The sequence below is a fragment of the Homarus americanus genome, unplaced genomic scaffold, assembly GCF_018991925.1.
Source record: "Homarus americanus isolate GMGI-L3 unplaced genomic scaffold, GMGI_Hamer_2.0 scaffold31037, whole genome shotgun sequence".
Taxonomy (NCBI): Eukaryota; Metazoa; Arthropoda; class Malacostraca; order Decapoda; family Nephropidae; genus Homarus; species Homarus americanus.
Genome location: NW_024722227.1, coordinates 7,975,958 through 8,000,141, shown reverse-complemented (window position 1 = coordinate 8,000,141; position 24,184 = coordinate 7,975,958).

Below are 24,184 nucleotides of genomic sequence, written 5' to 3'. Positions count from 1 at the left end.
TGGTGACGGCTGGGGACCTGTAGGATGGGAGACGACGTGATGGTGACGGCTGGGAACCTGTAGGAGGAGGGACGACATGATGAGTGACGGCTGGGGACCTGTGGGGGGGACGACGTGATGGTGACGGCTGGGGACCTGTAGGGGGAGGTGTAGGGAAGGAGGGCATGAGAATCACCGAGTTTACATGTAGTGCCAGTCACATGTCTGTTAATGCCCTCTCCTGCCCCAAGGAACTTCTGCCAATGCCCTCTCTTCTTGCCCTTCCGTGCCCCAAGTATCTCCAGCTGCCTCCTCCTGCCCTCCCCTGCCCCAAAACCTCCAGTTCCCCCTTATTGCCCCCCTCCCCTTACCACCACTGGTTAGAGCATCTTTAAGTGACCCATAGTAACTCACGTATATCTGACACAGCCATTCTGAGCAGTTAATGGCGTCTGATGGGGGGGGGGGAGCCCTCAGCCTTGAACCGGGTCTTGTCCTAAGGGAAACAATAGGTTTTGGTTAGGTTAGGTTAGGTAGTTACTGGAAATATGTTAATTGGGTGTCTTTTGGTCTGGAAAACCTGGAAGAGCCAGGGAATTTTACAATAAACCTGGAAATTTATGTGAATTCAGTTCAATTTCAAAATATTTTTATTTTGACAGCAATCTTACCATAAAATAATAATGTACTATATAATAGGTAAATAATTAAACCTTTAGGAACAAATTCCATTAATAGTCCACTCCAATAACTGAATTGTTGGTGTACCTAACTTAACCTAACCTAACCTATCATATTTCATGTTCGTGATCAAGTAACCAAATATTACAAGTTATACCTACTAATTCTACAATGATTATTGTCAGATGAATATTATTGTTCTTATAATTAAGTGACTTTATTTAAGTAGATTATTCCACATATTTATCATGAGTCATCAAGGTGGATCAGGAGTGTGATTTATCGGTTTTTGTCTGATATTTACGGCTTTTTTGGAACGTCCAGGTCGACCCACGTAAATATGGAGGTACAGTATTTGCCGAGGTTCATCACTAAGCCTAATGATCATAGCTGGTTAAGTAAAATAATCAGTCCGGTAGTCAGTGACAGTTATCATCTCCATATTTCCCTATAGTATATACATATTATTGAAAACCTCTAATTTTGTTATCCTGTTATAATAAGTTCCAAATTAATGTACCAGGAAATTTTCAAATTTACACCTGGAAAACCTGGAAAAGCCGGAGAATTTTGTTTTGTCTGGCCAGTAGACACCCTGGCTAGGCTAAATTAGGTTAGGTTAAGTTAGGTTGCTTTAGGCTGAGTCAGGGTAGGTTAAATTAGGTTAGGGAGATAATAGATTAGATTAAGTCAGGTCAGTGTAGCTTATGTTAGGGGGATAATAGGCTTGGTTAAGTTAAGGTAGGTTAGGGAGGCAAGGGTTTTAAGTTAGTTACTGTTAAGGGATCAGCTCACACACGCGGCCACCACCTCAACAATATCACAGGTAACGGTGGCTAGGTATACCTTAACTACTGGTATACCTGTAAATATGTTAGTTTGTTTACCTCCAGATATCTGTTGAATTTATTATGAGGATTTGCTGTGTTCACTATTGTGTGTGCTGTGGTGCGGTAAGGCGTGGTGTGTTGTGGTGCGGTAAGGTGTGGTGAAGTAAGGTGTGGTGAGGTAAGGTGGGGTGTGGTGAGGTAAGGTGTGGTGAGATATGTGGTACAATGTTTGTGTGTTGGTGTGACACTGTGGGCGACAGCAGCAGGCCGTGACGGGAGTGTGAGTGGCTGGCCAGGCACAGTGCCGGCCTCCCTGTTGGCACTCTCAACCCGCACTCCTCGCTATTTTAGTGTTAGCCGCAACGGAGGTATTTCGCACCTGATGTGTCCTGATGATTGCTCTGTGGGGGAGGGGGGTGATGGGGGTCACTCGTGATAGGGGGAGGAGAGGGGAGGTATCAGGGGTTAAGGAGAACGGGAAGGGGGGAGGGAGGGAGGTGGTGGGGTACAGTGGACTGGCTCCTCATCTCGACCAGCTAGTAGCCCTCCTTATGCCAACTAGACATAATCCTGACAGCTCTGTCCTCTTGTTCAACCTTATTACTGTACAGCCCGTGTTGTACTGCTCCCCCATTATACTTATGTTTTTCAATTCCAGTGTAATTTATGTATATACTTATAATAAAAAAAATAAACTAAAAAAAATGAAAATAAATAAATAAAATAAATAAATAATAAAGTGATAACTGTGGTAACATTCTGAGATGTTCTTATTACCACCATGCTATTGTACTATTCCAGATGTTACTAAATGTTACATAATACTTCCTTGAGATAAATGTATAATATATATCAGGTGCCTAAAAGAGAGCTCAGGTTCTCAACTGGCTCAGCCATGTTAATATTGTTATTATTATCCACTCTGTATCTGTGTTTTTCTGGCTAAATAAACTGTTTCAATTCAGGCTGGACCCTCGTGTGTTACTGGTGGGTGGAGGGTGGTGGTGTCGGCAGTGTTCACGGATCTTCCTTACCTGATCCAACATGGCGGTGCTATAAGTGGTATTGGATCACATATTGGACCTGGGGTCATATATAATGTGGAGACGACAGGTGTCAAGAGGTCAGATGTGGAGGACGGGAGACCATTAATTTAGGGGTCATGTGGAGACACCTTGATAAATATCCATCAAGAGGTTCCTGGCCAGCCAAGCCGTAGTGGTTATGCGGAGTACTGGCGGTCACAGTCTGGTTGATGGCAGACTCCCTCACGACTCGACAGGTAAGCGCCAGGCGTAGACATGAGATGAGGTAGTTGTGGTCACCATCACAGGTGTCGGTGAGCGGGACTGTGGTAAACTTTGCCTTCCTCCCTCCCTCTACCACAAACTTTGTCGTATATAATGTATTAACATTTGTTTTTTCATTGCAGGTGAGTGTGATGCCCCGAATGGCTGCTGGGTCTTCACAGGTACAGTAGGAGACGTGTTTACACTGCTGGTTGTTGTTTAGAGGTAAAGCAACACCAGAGCGCTACTTAAGGTTCATCAGAATTACAGTGGAACACTTGTACAATTGGAACTGTATGTAAACAAATGTTTGTACATGGACAGGTATTGCCCTGAAGTAATGGAACACCTGGTACAGTAGTAAGTGTTTTTTACACCATAGGAATACACCTGTACGTCATGTGTTGTTCACAGGTAGAGCTACACCAGCACTGTACTGATGGTGCGATACAAGTAGCACTAGTGGGTGTTCTCCGCAGGTAGAGGCTTGTCGGAAAACCCCATCACGCCCAGAGATAAGCAGCAAGGGGGAGATAACTCAGCGGCCCTCCCTACCCTAGGATCACGTGGCTGCCACACACCTTGGCTGGGAGAGGACCTCAGTGGTTCATAAGGTGACTGTTTCTTGCTTTGAAAGTAGAAGAATGAATATAATTGGTTGACTTTAGCTGAAGCAAAAAGATGACTAAAAATGGCAAAATAATTACACCGAGGTTGTAATTAGGTCGGTCAGCTCGTCAAGGTTCCATCACAATATTCTCCACGGTAATAGAGTATCCAGGCAGTGTAAGTCGAGTCTCAGGATAAATATCATGCCATGTTAACGTTGTTCGTGTGCTTTGGCCTTAATGAATCTCTTTAGGAATTCAACGTACGAGTCTTTGTGAGTCCAGGACCAGGTACGGGAGGCTACAGTTGACACCTTGAAAGACTTAACAGTTTACGGGAAGATGAGACACCCTATAGCTTATTCACCCTGAAGATTAACCATCCTAGGGCTACGTTAGGTTAGGTCAGATGAGGTCAAGTTTGGTTAGGTTAAGTTTGACCATCGTTATGTTACCGTTAGGGTGAAATACGTTGGGGTGTCTAATCTTCAGGTGATTTTAGACGTCCCGGGTTAGGTCGTGGTTTTAATGTACAGTAGCTTCAGAGAGAAGAATTGACGACCCCACCTCCTCTCATGACCTTACTGCCCCCGTGTGACCCAGGGCAAGTGTGTGGTCCAAATTAAGGGCAGTAACTCGATCACAGGCAGGCAAGGGTCAGAAGCCGTTCCCGCTACATGACTTCATTTTAGTACTCGTGGAGCAGCCAAGGATGAGTCGTACCGCTGTATTTTGGATTTTTTCGATGTGTGTGTGTTTGTTCCTGTGGTCGAAATTCCTCGCGTTAAGTAGTAGTCTTCTCCCCACCTGCTCCACCACCCCATCCTCTCCCCACCTGCTCCACCACCCCATCCTCTCCCCACCTGCTCCACCACCCCATCCTCTCCCCACCTGCTCCACCACCCCATCCTCTCCCCTCCTGCTCCACCACCCCATCCCCACCACCAGCACCACACGTCAGGCCTCCAACACAGGTAATGCCTTCGTTCTTCCCCACCACCACACGGTTCTTATTCAACCTGTTGTTATTGTGGCTTCTCTCACCGCTCACTACTGTCCAGACAACACCGGGTGTGTGGTTAACGGCCGTTGCTGTCTCTGTTGCTGTGGTTGTTGTTATTGTGGCGGTTTTGCTGCTTTTCCGTATCAGATAATAATAATGGAAGGCGTCAGTTATCTCAGGCCTTCATTATGTGGCAGACCTCAGTAATATAGTAGTTATTATTACTGTGGCAGATCTTCCATGGTTATCACAGGCGTCAGTCAGATGGCCTGGCGCTGGGGTGTGTGTCATCACAACATAATGTTTACAGCTGTTCACTGTCAAAGTGTTTACAAACGGCCAGTCAGCTGATCGTGCCCAGAACAGCTGATCATGTCTTGCAGGCCATGAAGCAAGCTGGGAGAAGGGGTTGCATAATACCGGCGTTGATGTGGACGATTAATTTTAATGATAATATAAGAAAAATTTGGTGGATTAACTACGATGACCACACACACACACACGCGCACACACATTATAGATTGTGCTCGTGATGGGGTAATGGTGATGTTATGGTGAGGGAATGGAACTGATGGTGATAGTCCAGTGGTTCCCTCCCGCAGAGCTCTACAGGTGTCCCAGCAATGTTTACTTAATGTTTACTGGTGACGAGTCGAAGAGAGTCCGTGGTTGGTAATACTGTGTCTTCTTCCAGGAGTGTACCCTTGGCAACACTGTACTTCTCACTAAAGAGGGTTGGGAAGATTTTAGGAATAGTTCTGCGGGGGAGTGAGGAGACGAGACGGGCAGTGAGAGAAAGGAGGTAGGGAGATAGAGTAAGGTGTGGAGGGGGGGTGGGAAGACATTCTTGGCGTGTAGTAAATAGACCCCTGTAACCCCCCCACACATTACCCCCACATTACCCTACACACACACACACACACTACCCCCCCCCTCGCTATGTCATACGGGTTATGTCATTATGTCATCGATAGGTATGTCTGTCAGTATATATGTGTCATGCAGGTGGTCGCAGGTGGTGTCAGATGGTATGCCAGATAGGCTGATCAGATGGTGTGTCATGCAGGTGGTGTGTCATGTATCATGTAGGTGGTCATGGCAGGTGGTGTGTCATGGAGGTGGTGTGTCAGGTGGTGTCATGCAGGTGGTGTGTCATGCAGGTGGTGTGTCATGGAGGTGGTGGTGGTGTGTCATGCAGGTGGTGTGTCATGCAGGTGGTGTGTCATGCAGGTGGTGTGTCATGCAGATGGTGTGTCATGCAGGTGTGTGCATGCAGGTGGTGTGTCATGCAGGTGGTGTGTCATGCAGGTGTCATGCAGGTTGTGTCATGCAGGTGGTGTGTCATGCAGGTGGTGTGTCATGCAGGTGGTGTGTCATGCAGGTGGTGTGTGTGTCATGTGCAGGTGGTGTGTGGTGGTGTCATGCAGGTGTGTGTCATGCAGGTGGTGTGTCATGCAGATGGTGTGTCATGCAGGTTGTGTGTCATGCAGGTGGTGTGTCATGCAGTGTGGTCATGCAGGTGTGTCATGCAGGTGGTGTGTCATGCAGGTGGTGTGTCATGCTGTGTGCAGGTGGTGTGTCATGCAGGTGGTGTGTCATGCAGGTGGTGTGTCATGCAGGTGGTGTGGTGGTGTGTCATGCAGGTGGTGTGTCATGCAGGTGGTGTGTCATGCAGGTGGTGTGTCATGCAGGTGGTGTGTCATGCAGGTGGTGTATCATGTAGGTGGTGTATCATGCAGGTGGTGTGTCATGCAGGTGGTGTGTCATGCAGGTGGTGTGTCATGCAGGTGGGTTAATCGGTGTTGTGGTGTGATCAGACTTCCGGTGTTGTAATTAATTATTTTCGCTGTTTATTGTTATTTTATTTTTACTCATTGATTGGTTTGTAAAATAAGAACAAGGACAACAAAGGTAATTATGATATTAATTGTAATAATGGTAACAAGAACTAAGGATGTAAATACCTGTAGTTAGAGTGATGATAAATAATTTCCCGCAGTGTAAACTCACACCATGTACTGTACCGTAACACATGGTCTAGGATCACCTGAAGATTGACCACCCTGACGCTAACCTAACCTAACCTCACACCATGTACTGTACCGTAACACCTGGTCTAGGATCACCTGAAGATTGACCACCCTGACGCTAACCTAACCTAACCTAACCTAACCTAATTTAACCTAACTCCCCATGTAACGTTAGGGTGGTTAATCTTCAAGTAAAATAAGTTTCAGGTGTTGACTTAATGTACTTAGTTTTTTGGGACGGGGATAGATAGACAGACAGACTAAGAGACAGACGGATATTTATTCAGACAAACCATCGTACAAGTCCACATTAGCTCCTCCTGATGCACGTAGACAGTGTACAGTAGTAGTTGAGTAAACACGGCCACAACAGTCAGTTGATTCATGCCAGCCTTGACGTAGACCAGGGCTGAGGGAAGCGTTAATTGTGAATAATGAATGAGTGAGTGAGAGCCATTCAAGGGAAAAAAAATAATATAGTCTCCTGGCGCCATAACTTACGAAGGTCATTGGCGCTGAGGATTGAAAATGTGTTCTTTAATGGCACTGTGAGGGGTGAGTGGGGAGGTTGTGTTGTGAGGGTAGATTATAGTATCCATGTTGATCTTTTGTCTAGGTAGGGAGGAGAGGAAGAGGGCTGTCCACATCTCCTGCCAAGTGTTCGTGGCTACACCAAGCGTCACACCCTGCTCACCCCCCCGGGTTGTTTGGCAGTGCAGTAAATACCTGTGTGTTTCTATAAGGTGATGCCGCTGTGTACCAGTCAGTGCTCACACCTCTGTTGACCCGTCTGTTGGATACTTATCGAGCGCTAATTTTTTTTAATAATAATAATAATAAGAAAAAGAAGAATAAAGAACCATAAAGAAATACAAAAATGAAAAAAAAATTGTGAGAAACGGTACATATGTTGTGTTGTCAAAGTAAGAGAAACAATTGAGACCCTGCAATTGTGTGTAAATGAGGCAGAAAGTCATCTCAGCAACCTGGGACTTGGTCACAATTTTTGTGGTGCCATATGGCAGCAGGGTCTACCATTAGACAACACATTATGCTTCCAATATCTTCCCAGGCGGTAGTACCTCTCTGTTTGGTAGCTGCCTACTACCTACTAATTTAATGCAGTTCATTTGTTTACTTGGAGGATAAGGTTGGCATTTACTAACAAGTACAGATGCAAATACCGGTACACTTGTTGAATCTTGACAGGTACAGGTGCCAGTAGTTAATTATAAATACCGGTACATGTGCAGGTACAGATATAGATACAGTTTGGGCTACATACTGTATATGGTACTGTGCAGATATAGATATTAACTTTTTTAACAATACAGCTACAGGTACAGGTACAGTGATTTAAAAATTACATAAAACATTACCGGTATGTATGTAATTTCAGATACAAGCACATATATTTATTCTAAAACCGTAGCAGTACACACACACACACACACACACACACACACACACACACACATTATACCACCCCACCCTCACCCTGTACACAGCGTCGGGGTATAAATAGTAAGATTATTAATAGCGTGTTGGTTAAGTCTACGGTCACAGCTACCCACGTTCAAAAATCAACTGTGTGTGTGTGTGTGTGTCTCTCTCCCTCCCTTCCTCCCTCCTCCCTCCCTCCTCCCTCCCTCTCCCCTCCTCCCTCCCTCCTCCTCCCTCCTCTCCTCCTCCTTTTTCTTCTCCCCTCCTCACCTCCTCTTCCCCTCCTCACCCAGCCATAATTTCCCTCGTCTCTTTTGTTATGTGAATGTGCTAGTGTTGTCTAGACCTGATGATGCTGTTATGGTCGGCGGCTGTTATTCATGCTGTGGCTGTTGTTATTATTGTTGTTCATGCTGTGGATGTTGTTATTATTGTTATTCATGCTGTGGATGTTGTTATTATTGTTATTCATGCTGTGGATGTTGTTATTATTGTTGTTCATGCTGTGGATGTTGTTATTATTGTTGTTCGTGTTGTGGATGTTGTTATTATTGTTATTCATGCTGTGGATGTTGTTATTATTGTTATTCATGCTATGGATGTTGTTGTTATTGTTATTCATGCTGTGGCTATTGTTATTATTGTTATTCATGCTATGGATGTTGTTATTATTGTTATTCATGCTGTGGATGTTGTTATTATTGTTATTCATGCTGTGGATGTTGTTATTATTGTTATTCATGCTGTGGATGTTGTTATTGTTATCGGATTGTTATATTGTTATCCGGATGATTATTGTATCCGCTGTGGATGTTGTTATTATTGTTGTTCATGCTGTGGATGTTGTTATTGTTTTCTGCTGGGATGTTTTATTTATTCATGCGTGTTTTTTTTATTATTGTTGTTCGTGTGGATGTTGTTATTATTGTTATTGCCTGTGATGTTGTTATTATTGTTATTCATGCTATGATGTTGTTATTTTATTCATGCTGTGGCTATTGTTATTATTGTTATCGCTATGGAGTTTTATTATTGTTATTCATGCTGTGATGTTGTTATTATTGTTATTCATGCTGTGGATGTTGTTATTATTGTTATTCATGCTGTGATGTTGTTATTATTGTTATTCATGCTGTGATGTTGTTATTATTGTTGTTCTGCTGTGGATGTTGTTATTATTGTTGTTCATGCTGTGGATGTTGTTATTATTGTTGTTCATGCTGTGATGTTGTTATTATTGTTATTCATGCTGTGATGTTGTTATTATTGTTATTCATGCTATGGATGTTGTTATTATTGTATTCATGCTGTGGATGTTGTTATTATTGTTATTCATGCTGTGGATGTTGTTATTATTGTTATTCATGCTGTGGATGTTGTTATTATTGTTATTCATGCTGTGGATGTTGTTGTTATTGTTATTCATGCTTCTGATGTTGTTGTTATTTTGTTATTCATGCTGTGGATGTTGTTATTATTGTTATTCATGCTGTGGATGTTGTTATTAGTTATTCATGCTGTGATGTTGTTATTAGTTATTCATGCTGTGGATGTTATTTTTATTATTGTTATTGCGTGGATGTTGTTTTATTATTGTTATTCATGCTGTGGATGTTGTTATTATTGTTATCATGCTGTGGCTGTTGTTATAATCGCATTATGTTATCCGTATTTTTATTATTTACTATTGTTATTATTGTTATTCATGCTGTATATCGATGTTGTTATTATTGTTATTCATGCTGTGGATGTTGTTATTATTGTTGTTCATGCTGTATATTGTTATTATTGTTATTCAGCTGTATTGTTGTTATTATTGTTATGCTGTGGTTGTTGTTATTATTGTTATCCGCGCTGTGGATGTTGTTATTATTGTTATTCATGCTATGGATGTTGTTATTATTGTTATTCATGCTGTGGATGTTGTTATTATTGTTATTCATGCTGTGACGTTGTTATTGTTATTCTGCTGTGTATTGTTATTATTGTTATTCATGCTGTGGATGTTGTTATTATTGTTATTCATGCTGTGAGTGTTGTATTATTGTTATCGGTGTTATTATTGTATCGCTGATTGTATTATTGTTATCATGCTGTGATGTTGTTATTATTGTTGTTCATGCTGTGGATGTTGTTATTATTGTTATTCATGCGATGGATATTATCATGCTGTGGATGTTGTTATTATGTTATTCATGCTGTGGCTGTTGTTATTATTGTTATTCATGCTGTATGTTGTTATTATTTTTATTCATGCTGTGATGTTATTATTATTATTCATGCTGTGGATGTTGTTATTATTGTTGTTCATGCTGTGATGTTGTTATTATTGTTATTCATGCTGTGATGTTGTATGGATGTTGTTATTATTGTTGTTCATGCTGTGGATGTTGTTATTATTGTTGTCGCTGGATGTTGTTATTATTGTTATTCATGCTGTGGATGTTTTATTATTGTTATTCATGCTGTGGATGTTGTTATTCATGCTGTGGATGTTGTTATTCATGCTGTGAGTTGTTATTATTGTTATTCATGCTGTGGATGCTGTATACATGCTGTGGAGGTTGTTATTATTGTTATTCATGCTGTGGATGCGGTTATTCATGCTGTGGAGGATGTTATTATTGTTATTCATGCTGTGGATGTTGTTATTATTGTTATTCATGCTGTGGATGCTGTTATCATGCTGTGGAGGTTGTTATTATTGTTATTTATGCTGTGGATGCTGTTATTCGCTGTGAGGTTGTTATTATTGTTATTCATGCTGTGGATGTTGTTATTGTTATTCATGCTGTGGATGCTGTTATTCATGTGAGGTTGTTATTATTATTATGCTGTGGATGTTGTTATTATTGTTATTCATGCTGTGGATGTTGTTATTATTGTTATTCATGCTGTGGATGTTGTTATTATTGTTATTCATGCTGTGGATGCTGTTATTCCCGTGGGTTGTTATTATTGTTATTCATGCTGTGGAGGTTGTTATTATTGTTATTCATGCTGTGATGCTGTTATTCATGCTGTGGAGGTTGTTATTATTGTTACATGCGATGTTATTATTGTTATCCGCTGTGGATGTTGTTATTATTGTTATTCATGCTGTAGTTTATTATCGCTGTGGATGTTGTTATTATTGTTATTCATGCTGTGGATGTTGTTATTATTGTTATTCATGCTGTGGATGTTGTTATTATTGTTATCATGCTGTGGATGTTGTTATTATTGTTATTCATGCTGTGGATGTTGTTGTTATTGTTATTCATGCTGTGGATGTTGTTATTGTTATTCATGCTGTGGATGTTGTTATTATTGTTATTCTGCTGTGGATGTTGTTATTATTGTTATTCATGCTGTGGATGTTATTATTGTTATCGCGTTGTTATTATTGTTATTATTCATGCTGTGGATGTTGTTATTATTGTTATTCATGCTGTGGATGTTGTTATTATTGTTATTCATGCTGTGGCTGTTGTTATTATTGTTATTCATGCTGATGTTGTTGTTATTGTTATCGCTGTGATGTTGTTATATTGTTATCATGCTGGGCTATTGTTATTATTGTTATCCGCGTGGATGTTGTTATTATTGTTATTCATGCTGTGATGTTGTTATTATTGTTATTCATGCTGTGATGTGTTATTATTGTTGTTCATGCTGTGGCTGTTGTTATTATTGTTATTCATGCTGTGGCTGTTGTTATTATTGTTATGCTGTGGTTGTTGTTATTATTGTTATTCATGCTGTGGATGTTGTTATTATTGTTATTCATGCTATGGATGTTGTTATTATTGTTATTCATGCTGTGGATGTTGTTATTATTGTTATTCATGCTGTGGATGTTGTTATTATTGTTATTCATGCTGTGGCTATTGTTATTATTGTTATTCATGCTGTGGATGTTGTTATTATTGTTATTCATGCTGTGGATGTTGTTATTATTGTTATTTCCGCTGTGGATGTTGTTATTATTGTTATTCATGCTGTGGCTATTGTTATTATTGTTATTCTGCGGGATGTTGTTATTATTGTTGTTCATGCTGTGGATGTTGTTATTATTGTTATTCATGCTGTGGATGTTGCTATTATTGTTATTCATGCTGTGGATGTTGTTATTATTGTTATTCATGCTGTGGCTGTTGTTTATTGTTATTCATGCTGTGGATGTTGTTATTATTTTTATTCATGCTGTGATGTTGTTATTATTATTATTCATGCTGTGGATGTTGTTATTATTGTTGTTCATGCTGGATGTTGTTATTATTGTTATTCATGCTGTGGATGTTGTTCATGCTGTGGATGTTGTTATTGTTGTTCATGCGTGGATGTTGTTATTATTGTTGTTCATGCTGTGGATGTTGTTATTATTGTTATTCATGCTGTGGATGTTGTTATTATTGTTATTCATGCTGTGGATGTTGTTATTCATGCTGTGAAAGTTGTTATTATTGTTATTCATGCTGTGGATGCTGTTATACATGCTGTGGAGGTTGTTATTATTATTCATGCTGTGGATGCGGTTATTCATGCTGTGGAGGTTGTTATTATTGTTATTCATGTGGATGTTGTTATTATTGTTATTCATGCTGTGGATGCTGTTATTCATGCTGTGGAGGTTGTTATTATTGTTATTTATGCTGTGGATGCTGTTATTCATGCTGTGGAGGTTGTTATTATTGTTATTCATGCTGTGGATGTTGTTATTATTGTTATTCATGCTGTGGATGCTGTTATTCATGCTGTGGAGGTTGTTATTATTGTTATGCTGTGGATGTTGTTATTATTGTTATTCATGCTGTGGATGTTGTTATTATTGTTATTCATGCTGTGGATGTTGTTATTGTTATTCATGCTGTGGATGCTGTTATTCATGCTGTGGAGGTTGTTATTATTGTTATTCATGCTGTGGAGGTTGTTATTATTGTTATTCATGCTGTGGATGCTGTTATTCATGCTGTGGAGGTTGTTATTATTGTTATTCATGCTGTGGAGGTTGTTATTATTGTTATTCATGCTGTGGATGTTGTTATTATTGTTATTCATGCTGTGGATGCTGTTATTCATGCTGTGGATGCTGTTATACATGCTGTGGAGGTTATACATGCTGTGGAGGTTGTTATTTTTGTTATACATGCTGTGGAGGTTGTTATACATGCTGTGGAGGTTGTTATTTTTGTTATACATGCTGTGGAGGTTGTTATACATGCTGTGGAGGTTGTTATGTTTGTTATACATGCTGTGGAGGTTGTTATACATGCTGTGGAGGTTGTTATTATTGTTATTCATGCTGTGGATGCTGTTATACATGCTGTGGGGTTGTTATACATGCTGTGGAGGTTGTTATTTTTGTTATACATGCTGTGGAGGTTGTTATACATGCTGTGGAGGTTGTTATTATTGTTATTCATGCTGTGGAGGTTGTTATTATTGTTATTCATGCTGTGGATTGTTATTATTGTTATTCATGCTGTGGATGCTGTTATTCATGCTGTGGATGCTGTTATACATGCTGTGGAGGTTGTTATACATGCTGTGGGGTTGTTATTTTGTTATACATACTGTGGGGTTGTTCATGCTGTGGAGGTTGTTATTTTTGTTATACATGCTGTGGAGGTTGTTATACATGCTGTGGAGGTTGTTATTATTGTTATTCATGCTGTGGATGCTGTTATTCATGCTGTGGAGGTTGTTATACAGGCTGTGGAGGTGTTATACAGGCTGTGGAGGTTGTTATACATGCTGTGGAGGTTTATTATTGTTATTCATGCTGTGGATGCTGTTATTCATGCTGTGGGGTTGTTATACAGGCTGTGGAGGTTGTTATACAGGCTGTGGAGGTTGTTATACAGGCTGTGGAGGTTGTTATACATGCTGTGGAGGTTGTTATACATGCTGTGGAGTTGTTATTCATGCTGTGGAGGTTGTTATTATTGTTATTCATGCTGTGGAGGTTGTTATTCATGCTGTGGAGGTTGTTATACATGCTGTGGAGGTTGTTATTATTGTTATTCATGCTGTGGATGCTGTTATTCATGCTGTGGAGGTTGTTATTATTGTTATTCATGCTGTGGATGCTGTTATTCATGCTGTGGAGGTTGTTATTTTTGTTAGTCTTGTCTTCAACCGCTGATATCATTGTTGTCTTATTTTGTTGTTGTTTTTATTTGTTTTATTTTCTGCGTTTTTTTATTTTTATTGTTTTAGTTTTAATTGTTCATTATTTTTAAATAATTATTCTTGTCCATTATAAAATGTATTTGTTTATAAGTGTTTTGTTTTATGTGTTGTGATTTTGTATTTTTTTTTTTTTAATTTTAAACATTCCGTGACATGGTCCGTGGTGGGAAGGAGGAGGGACGGCGGTGACACGTGTGAGGGGGTGTGTGGAGGGACGTATCCCACCCTCGGGCAAGTCGACCCAGTGGCCACACACACCACCTCTTACGCCCCTCTACCTTCTCACTCCCAGGTTTACGCTTCTGATGGTGGTGGTGGTATTGCGGCTGCTGGTCTTATAGCTGTTCTTGGGATGGGTGCCGCTGTGAAGGGTGGTGGTTATCTTGCTGTGTCTGCTGTTGTACTGTTGCCGCTGTTATTACTGAGCCGTGGTCACTCCTGGGTATGTCAAAATGTACTGTGTCAAAATCTTCTTCCCCGCGACCCACTGTATAAATGAACCTGGATTTTATAATTAATTTGTGTAGCTACGTCATATTGTTTTATTTAATACTGTGTTTGTATGGTGTTGTCAATACGGATAGCTGTTCGTTCTTGGTTAGGCTCTCGTACACGTTCAGTTACAACAGCTGGTTATTACGTTCTGTCAGTCTGCCGATTTGTCATTATACCCCATCAGCCAGCGTGTGTCAGTCGTGCCTCACGGGGCCGGACCACAGCTGAGCCTCCCCCCTTCAATAATGTGTTTCAGTAGTGACGTCACTGGGGCTACTTCTCTTCCTCTTCCTCTCTGTCCTCCTCCTCCTCCTCCTCAGGCAGTGTGTCGGCAATGACGTCACAGAGGCCAGCGCTCTTGTCGCAGCGTGTGTCAGCCACTGGGAAACTAATATTGTATTCGTGCGGCAGTGGGTGTCGACTGTGACGTCATGCGGACACAGCCTTGTAATGTCGGCACACCGTCAGTCTTCTTGTCTGTGTACCTTACTTGTATACCACATGGTGTTTCACTGTACCCCACCTCCTGTGTGCCCTACTGTGTCCCAGCTGTGTGCCCCACTGCTCTACCTGTGTACCCCATCACAGACCACACCTGTGTAGCGACGTTTGGTGTGACTTCCTCCTCCCCTCCCTAACCTTTCTTCCTCCTTCCCGTGTTTCCCTCCCCTGCCTCATCATTCATTCCTTCTCCTTCCTGTCTTCTCTTCTTCGTAATCTTCTTCCTCCCCTCTCCCTCCCTCCCCTCATCTGCAGACAGCCACACTTCCTTCATTCCCGTTTCCTTCCTCCTCTTCATCTTTTCCTTCCTCTCTCTCTCCTCTCTCTCTCTCTCTCTCTCTCTCTCTCTCTCTCTCTCTCTCTCTCTCTCATTTCTCTTTCCCTTTCCACTTGCTTTTCAATGTTCCTCTTCACTTCTCCCAGTCTTCCTTCCCTCCTTCTTTTCACCTTCTCTCCTATCCCTTTCCTTCCCCTCTTGGTCCTATCTCCGCCCTCTCTCCTGTTCCTCCTCTTCGTTCTTCTTTCTCTCTTTTCCTCTCCGTCTCCTCCCTCCAACTCTTCCTCTTCCCTTGGTCTGCGCCTCTTCCTTGCTCTTCTCCTTCTGTCCCTCTCTCCTCTCTCTCCCTCTCTCACCCCCCCTCCCCTCTGCCCCCCTGTGAGTTATTTGAGGCCATTTAGTGGTATGTGTGGAGAGGTGTGACGGACACACAGAGAACAAGAGAGTCACATTCACTTAATCACTACACACACAAAACAAACACCAAGCTTAACCCACACACACACACACACACACACAATCCGCGCGTGCAGAATGACCTTCACACTCGCACGCAAAGCTTCAGAGTCTCGCGTTCACTTTAATGTACTGTGCGTCTGTTCAGTTTATTTGCAGCTGTAGTGAGTGGTCTTTGAAATCGCTTTGTTGTTGTTTACAGAGTTGTTGTTTTTTCTTGGTTTCTTTTGTTTTCTTGTTTACATATTTACTCTTGTTTGTTTTATTTTTCTTGTTGTTTATGTTGTCCTTGTTGTTCGCGTTAATCTTGTTGTTTTCGTTGTTTTTCTTATTGTTTACGCTATGGGTATTGTTTACGCTATGGGTATTGTTTATGTTCTAGGTATTGTTGTTTACCTTCTGGGTATTGTTTACGTTCTGGGTATTGTTTATGTTCTAGGTATTGTTGTTTACGTTCTGGGCATTGTTTACGTTCTGGGTATTGTTTATGTTCTAGGTATTGTTGTTTACGTTCTGGGCATTGTTTACGTTCTGGGTATTGTTTATGTTCTAGGTATTGTTGTTTACGTTCTGGGTATTGTTTATGTTCTAGGTATTGTTGTTTACGCGCTGGTTATTGTTTATGTCCTGGTTACTGATATTTAGGTTGTTGTTTACGTTTATCGTTAGCCCTTAGTTTGTTTACATCTCTCGTTAGCCCTAATCCTAGTGCTAGTTTGACCCTTAAGTTAGTTACTAGTTGTTCTCGTGTGGGCAAGGAGGGGGGGGGGAGTAAGTCAAGAGGAGCAACTAGCCAAAGTGGGTGGCTGGGTGGCGTGTGGGCGGCCCATGTGTGATACCAATTTGCTCATTATGCCGACTTCACCATCAACACTACCACCCAGCCGTCCACCACCACCACCCAGCCGTCCACCACCACCACCCAGCCGCCCGCCTGTCCACCCCCGTCCCCCCTCCTCCTCCTCTGTGCCTTGGCTCTGGGTGGTTGGATAGATGAGTGGATAAATGGCCAGATGAATGGATGGATGTATAACCAGGTGGATAAATGGAAGGAAAGATGGGTGGATGGATAACTAGATTAATAAATGGGTGGAGAGATGAAAGGATAGATGGATAGATGAATGGGTGGGTAGATAGATGGGTAGATGGATAGATGAATGGGTGGGTAGATAGATAGATAGATGGGTAGATGGATAGATGAATGGGTGGGTAGATAGATAGGTAGATGGATAGATGACTGGGTGGGTAGATAGATAGATAGATGGGTAGATGGATAGATAAATGGGTGGGTAGATAGATAGATAGATGGGTAGATGGATAGATAAATGGGTGGGTAGATAGATAGATAGATGGGTAGGTGGATAGATGAATGGGTGGGTAGATAGATAGATAGATAGATGGGTAGATGGATAGATGAATGGGTGGGTAGATAGATAGATAGATGGGTAGATGGATAGATAAATGGTGGGTAGATAGATAGATAGATGGGTAGATGGATAGATGAATGGGTGGGTAGATAGATAGATAGATGGGTAGATGGATAGATAAATGGTTGGGTAGATAGATGGATAGATGAATGGGTGGGTAGATAGATAGATAGATGGGTAGATGGATAGATAAATGGGTGGGTGATAGATGGGTGATGGATAGATGAATGGGTGGTAGATAGATAGATAGATGGAGTGGATAGATGAATGGGTGGGTAGATAGATGGGTAGATTGATAGATGAATGGGTGGGTAGATAGATAGATAGATGGTAGATGGATAGATAAATGGGTGGGTAGATAGATGGGTAGATGGATAGATGAATGGGTGGGTAGATAGATAGATAGATGGGTAGATGGATAGATAAATGGGTGGGTAGATAGATGGATAGATGAATGGGTGGGTAGATAGATAGATAGATGGGTAGATGGATAGATAAATGGGTGGGTAGATAGATAGATAGATGGTAGATGGATAGATGAATGGGTGGGTAGATAGATAGAATAGATGGGTAGATGGATAGATGAATGGTGGGTAGATAGATGAATGATGGGTAGATGGATAGATGAATGGGTGGGTAGATAGATAGATAGATGGGTAGATGGATAGATAAATGGGTGGGTAGATAGATGGGTAGATGGATAGATGAATGGGTGGGTAGATAGATAGATAGATGGGTAGAGGATAGATAAATGGGTGGGTAGATAGATAGATAGATGGGTAGATGGATAGATGAATGGGTGGGTAGATAGATAGATAGATGGGTAGATGGATAGATGAATGGGTGGGTAGATAGATTAGATGGATAGATGTGGAGATGATAGATGAATGGGTGGGTAGATAGATAGATAGATGGGTAGATGGATAGATGAATGGGTGGGTAGATAGATATAGATAGATGGGTAGATGGATAGATGAATGGGTGGGTAGATAGATAGATAGATAAATGGGTGGGTAGATGGATAGATAAATGGGTGGGTAGGTAGATGGTGTGTAGTTGTGTGGGAAGACGGCGGTTTATAGGTGCACAGGTGTATGATGAAGTCACTAATTAGGCAAGGTCATGTAATGGCTGGGAGTTTATTTGGCTATATGACTGTGACTTGGTTGACTGTATGACTGTGACTTGGTTGACTGTATGACTGTGACTTGGTTGACTGTATGACTGTGACTTGGTTGACTGTATGACTGTGACTTGGTTGACTGTATGACGGACGTTGACTGTATGACTGTGACTTGGTTGACTGTATGACTGTGACTTGGTTGACTGTATGACTGTGACTTGGTTGACTGTATGACTGTGACTTGGTTGACTGTATGACTGTGACTTGGTTGACTGTATGACTGTGACTTGGTTGACTGTATGACTGTGACTTGGTTGACTGTATGAATGTAACTTAGTTGATTGTATGACTTGGTTGATTGTATGACTGTGACTTGGTTGACTGTATGACTGTGACTTGGTTGACTGTATGAATGTGACTTGGTTGACTGTATGACTGTGACTTGGTTGACTGTATGACTGTGACTTGGTTGATTGTATGACTGTGACTTGGTTGACTGTATGACTGTGACTTGGTTGACTGTATGAATGTGACTTAGTCGACTGTATGACTGTGACTTGGTTGACTGTATGACTGTGACTTGGTTGATTGTATGAATGTGACTTGGTTGACTGTATGAATGTGACTTAGTTGACTGTATGACTGTGACTTGGTTGACTGTATGAATGTGACTTAGTTGATTGTATGACTGTGACTTGGTTGACTGTATGACTGTTGGCTTGTTTATGTGTAATCGCATGGTAAGTTGTGTATGTTTGTGTATTGTGTGTGTGTGTATAGTTTGAGTATACTGTATGTATGTATGTGTAAGGAAGGGGTGGGTGAGCGTGGCGTGGGGCGTGTTTTCGTGGGTGCAGCCTAGGATGAGGGTGGTAAGGTAATGTTATGCGGGGAGGTCAGTGTTTTGAGGGAGGGAAGAGGAAGGGGGGGCACTACCCTCCTCCCTCAGTACACTCACACCAACCAGACTCGTAGTGGTGATGGTGGTGTTGAAGGGGTGGTTTAAGGGGGATGCTAGTGTCTGACACCTCCCCTTCCTGGTGATGATGGTGATGAAGGGGTGGCTTAAGGGGATGCTGGTGTCTGACACCTCCCCCTTCCTGGTGATGATGGTGTTGAAGGGTGGTTTTAGGGGATGCTAGTGTCTGACACCCTCCCCTTCCTGGTGATAATGGTGTTGAAGGGGTGGCAGGGGATGCTAGTGTCGGCCTCCCCTTCCTGGTGATGATGGTGATGAAAGGGGTGGCTTAAGGGGATGCTAGTGTCCGACACCCTCCCTGGTGATGATGGTGTTGAAGGGTGGCTTGGGGATGCTGTGTCTGACACCTCCCCCCCTTCTGGTGATGATGGTGATGAAGGTGGCAGGGGATGCTAGTGTCTGACACCCTCCCTTCCTGGTGATGATGGTGTTGAAGGGTGGCTAAGGGGATGCTAGTGTCCGACACCTCCCCTTCCTGGTGATGATGGTGATGAAGGGGGTGAAGGGGATGCTAGTGTCTGACACCTCCCCTTCCTGGTGATGATGGTGATGAAGGGTGGCAAGGGGATGCTAGTGTCTGACACCTCCCCTTCCTGGTGATGATGGTGTTGAGGGTGGCTTGGGGATGCTAGTGTCACACCTCCCCCCCCTTCCTGGTGATGATGGTGATGAAGGGGTGGCAAGGGGATGCTAGTGTCTGACACCTCCCCCTTCCTGGTGATGATGGTGATGAAGGGTGGCAGGGGATGCTGGTGTCTGACACCTCCCCCTTCCTGGTGATGATGGTGATGAAGGGGTGGCTTAAGGGGATGCTGGTGTCTGACACCTCCCCTTCCTGGTGATGATGGTGATGAAGGGGTGGCTTAAGGGGATGCTAGTGTCTGACACCCTTCCTGGTGATGATGGTGTTGAAGGGGTGGCTTAAGGGGATGCTAGTGTCTGACACCCCTCCCCTTCCTGGTGATAATGGTGTTGAAGGGGTGGCTTGGGGATGCTAGTGTCTGACACCTCCCCCTCCTGGTGATGATGGTGATGAAGGGGTGGTTTAAGGGGATGCTAGTGTCCGACACCCCTCCCTTCCTGGTGATGATGGTGTTGAAGGGGGCAGGGGGATGCTAGTGTCTGACACCCCCCCCTTCTGGTGATGATGGTGATGAAGGGTGGCTTAAGGGGATGCTAGTGTACACCCCCCCCTTCCTGGTGATAATGGTGTTGAAGGGTGGCTTAAGGGGATGCTAGTGTCCACCCCCCCCCTTCCTGGTGATGATGGTGATGAAGGGGTGGCTTAAGGGATGCTAGTGTCTGACACCCCTCCCCTTCCTGGTGATGATGATGTTGAAGGGTGGCTTGGGGATGCTAGTGTCTGACACCTCCCTATCCCTATAGCTTAGTAATTAGGTTAAGGAGGGAGGTAGTTGGTCAAGCTATCTGGCACCTCCCTCCCCACCGTGAAAGTGCCACTCCCCTCATCAAGTGTGTCAACCTGAGAGATGATGGACTTACCGGGTGCCACGCCGCTGGTCACCACTCCCACACACCTCGCCCTCTACGTGCTGGTCATGCCCATGCTTGGTGACATGACTGCTGCAGTGGCACTAGGGTGGTTATGTTGGCACTTCTGGTGGTGGTCATTTCAGTGGCACTCTTACTAGGCCGGTCATGGTGGCACTGTTGTGGTAGTAGTTGCGACAGTGATTTGTACGTCTGGTCGTTTTCTGGCAGTAGTTATTTGCAACAGATAGAATGTCCTCCCTCCCCCCCTCTGCCAGTGCTAGTGACCATCAGGTATTGGCATATACGGCACCATCTACTGTCCGCTTCCGTATATGACAGTAGATGGTAGTTCCTGCAGGGGCTGTGAATGACAGACCGAAAGTACCAATGAGTAAGTACTGTAGGAAGTTTACTGGCCGTCCGATAGTACCAGTAAGTGACCATTGCTAGAAGACTGTGATCACCCGCTACCGCCAACTTTATCCGGCAGTAAAATTACAAGTACCTCCTGCAGCTCCCTCTGTGTGTGTGTGTGTGTGTGTGTGTGTGTGTGTGTGTGTGTGTGTGTGTGTGTGTGTGTGTGTGTGTGTGTGTGTGTGTGTGTGTACTTCCTCATGTCACATTGATCTGCCTCACCTTTGTGCTTCCCTCCCTCATACCTATTTATCCCCTGTGTGTTTCCTCGCCCCTTTCGTCTCATTGATCTTCTTGGCTTTGCCCCGCCCTCCTCCTCCTCCTCCTCCTCCTCTTCTGTCTTCTCATTCATCTCCCCCGCGTCTTTCCTCCAAATTTTTTAGAGCGTTCAGTATAGGTCTCTCTCTCCTCTCTCTCTTCCTCTCTCTCGGTTTGGGGGAGTAGTAGGTAGGGCCGAGGTGAGGGGTAGTAGGTAAGGGCTGTTCTAATCATGGTCCTGTGTGTGTGTGATGGTTTGAAGTGACTGTACACACACACACTAGCTAAATAGGATCAACAAGGCAGATGAAGGAAGGGGTCGTAAAAGACTCACAATGTAACGAGTGTAGGAGCATGTGCGTGTGGCCCCCCCCCCTCTCACCCTATGTCTGTCTGTCTGTCTGTCTGTCTGTACGCTACCACTGGGTCAACACCATCACAAGGAAGCTGTGGTGGGGTAGGATGGGGGGTGGTCGAGGAGTATGTGCTGTGACGGGAGGTCCTCTCTCTCTCTCTCACACACAGGAGCTCGTTGCTTGTCCTGCCATCATGTTGCCTCTGTGATGGACGACGGCGACTTGACCTCCTCATCATCTTGCTTGTAGCTGGTGGTGGTGTCGTTGTTGGCGCTTCCTTGTCTCTCCTTCTCTTCCTCATCATCATCATTATTATCATCATTCGTACTGTTTGTTAAGGTTGGTGCCGTTGTTGGTGGGTTTTGGTGGTGCTGTTGTCAAGTGTTGGTAATATTTCTTGTGTTGTTTTAAGTTTTGGTGGTGATGGTAATGTTGTTGTCAGATGTCTTACTCATGTTGTCTGGTGTTGTTCCTGCGGTGTTGGCTGATCGTATTTGGTCTGTCGTTTTTCCACAGTTTGTTGTTTTCATAGTGTTGAGATGTTTTGGATAGGAAGAGGTACACGGTGGTGCTTGGTGTGTGTGTGTGTGTGTGTGTGTGTGTGTGTGTGTGTGTGTGTGTTGTGTGTGTGTGTGTGTGTGTGTGTGTGTGTGTGTGTGTGTGTGTGTGTGTGTGTGTGTGTGTGTGTGTGTGTGTGTGTGTGTGTGTGTGTGTGTGTGTGTGTGTGTGTGTGTGTGTGTGTGTTTTTAACCTGATTAAACTTTTTTAACTGTTGCAAATATATTTTTACAATTTCTTGTGTTCCATTTAGGAAATTAAATTAACATTTTAGTGTCGCTGCCATAGAATTTTTACTTTCACTCGTATACATAATTTAAACCGAATAAAATAAATGATTTATATGTATTTGTATTCGTCTGAGTCTCTAAGAATAGCGACGGCTGCTGACTGAAGTTATTTGACAAAAAGTATACTACTAATGCATAAAGTTTTAATAAGCATTCGCGAAAATTAATATCCTCGAATTTTTTCTCCTCGAAGTATTTTCAGAGTGAAATTTAGAGAACGCAGGTATACCAGGTGGAGACTATAACAGGTCTGTTTTCTCGGGCTTATTGTCGCACCCTTATGATTCTTATCGCCTCACGTCTGGGTATTGTGATGGTACTTGTGTTGACCGCATATATTCAGCATTTATATTAGTTAATCCCGTTCAGATTAGTTGAAAATTTGCGTAAAATAATAATAATAATAATAATAATATTACGGTTTATTGAAAGATCATGGCAGCCGGAAGGCTGAAAATATACAGTTACGTAATTGGGGAATGGGTCTCTTGATTGACAAATAATATACAAGTAACATAAGTGATACAAATATAATATATAATAACTCGGTGGGGAGAAGGTCATACCACAGGGCATTTCAACATAGTGACAGTGCAAAAAGGTAAGATTGACTGGGAGTGAATACACTGATTGATTACAGGTTTTTGATAATTTTTACAATGATTGGGACTGGGCTGTTCTTATAGCGATCAGTTCGTGCTCGTATGGGCTGGATGCGGTTGTGGTGTAGAACAGCAATTCGCGGACGAGTGATCTCGGATGGAAGTAGGAGCCGGTGTCAAGGATGGTGAAGAAGCTTCTCACCAAATTTGCAGATGAAGTCGCGCTGATTGTCAGAGAGAGCCGAGAGGGTCAATATGTTGAGCGCTTCTTGACATGTGGAGTAGGAAGGGCAGAGAATAATCTTGCATGCTTTCGTTTGCACTTTTTCCAGGTGTTTACGTTGTATGTGTCTGCGTGAGTGTATCTAGCTGTTCGTTTCTCGGCCTTCCTTGAACCTGTTGAATTTATGGGGGTCAGGTGGAGGTCAGGTCAAGGTCAGTATTATTTGGCTATACAGATCAAGCTTTGTGTGTGATTGTTTTTTTATAATTAAGGTGATGTGAGAGGCAGGTAGGTGAGCGCCACACTCTACCTCAACACTCCCACAGGCTGTCACTTAACCAGAGGAAATGATGAGGAGACAGTACAGTACACTGGGTACACTGAACTCCTATATATAATACGATGATTGACTCCACACTGTCGTCACACTCAAGGGTATTTAGTTAACGTATTCCAGAAGGTTAACTCGTTGTATTGAAGGATTTTGAAGTCATTGTATTCAAAGTGTTAAGTCACTGTACTCAGGGGGTTAAATCATGTCATTGTAAGGGTTGTGATATCGTATTGAAATGGGTCAGTCATTGTAATTTAAGAGGGTAACTCATCGTACTCAGGGAATTAAATCATCATACTGGATTAATAATAATTCATTGTACTCAGGAAGTGTGCCTCGTAATCAAGGGATTGATTCACA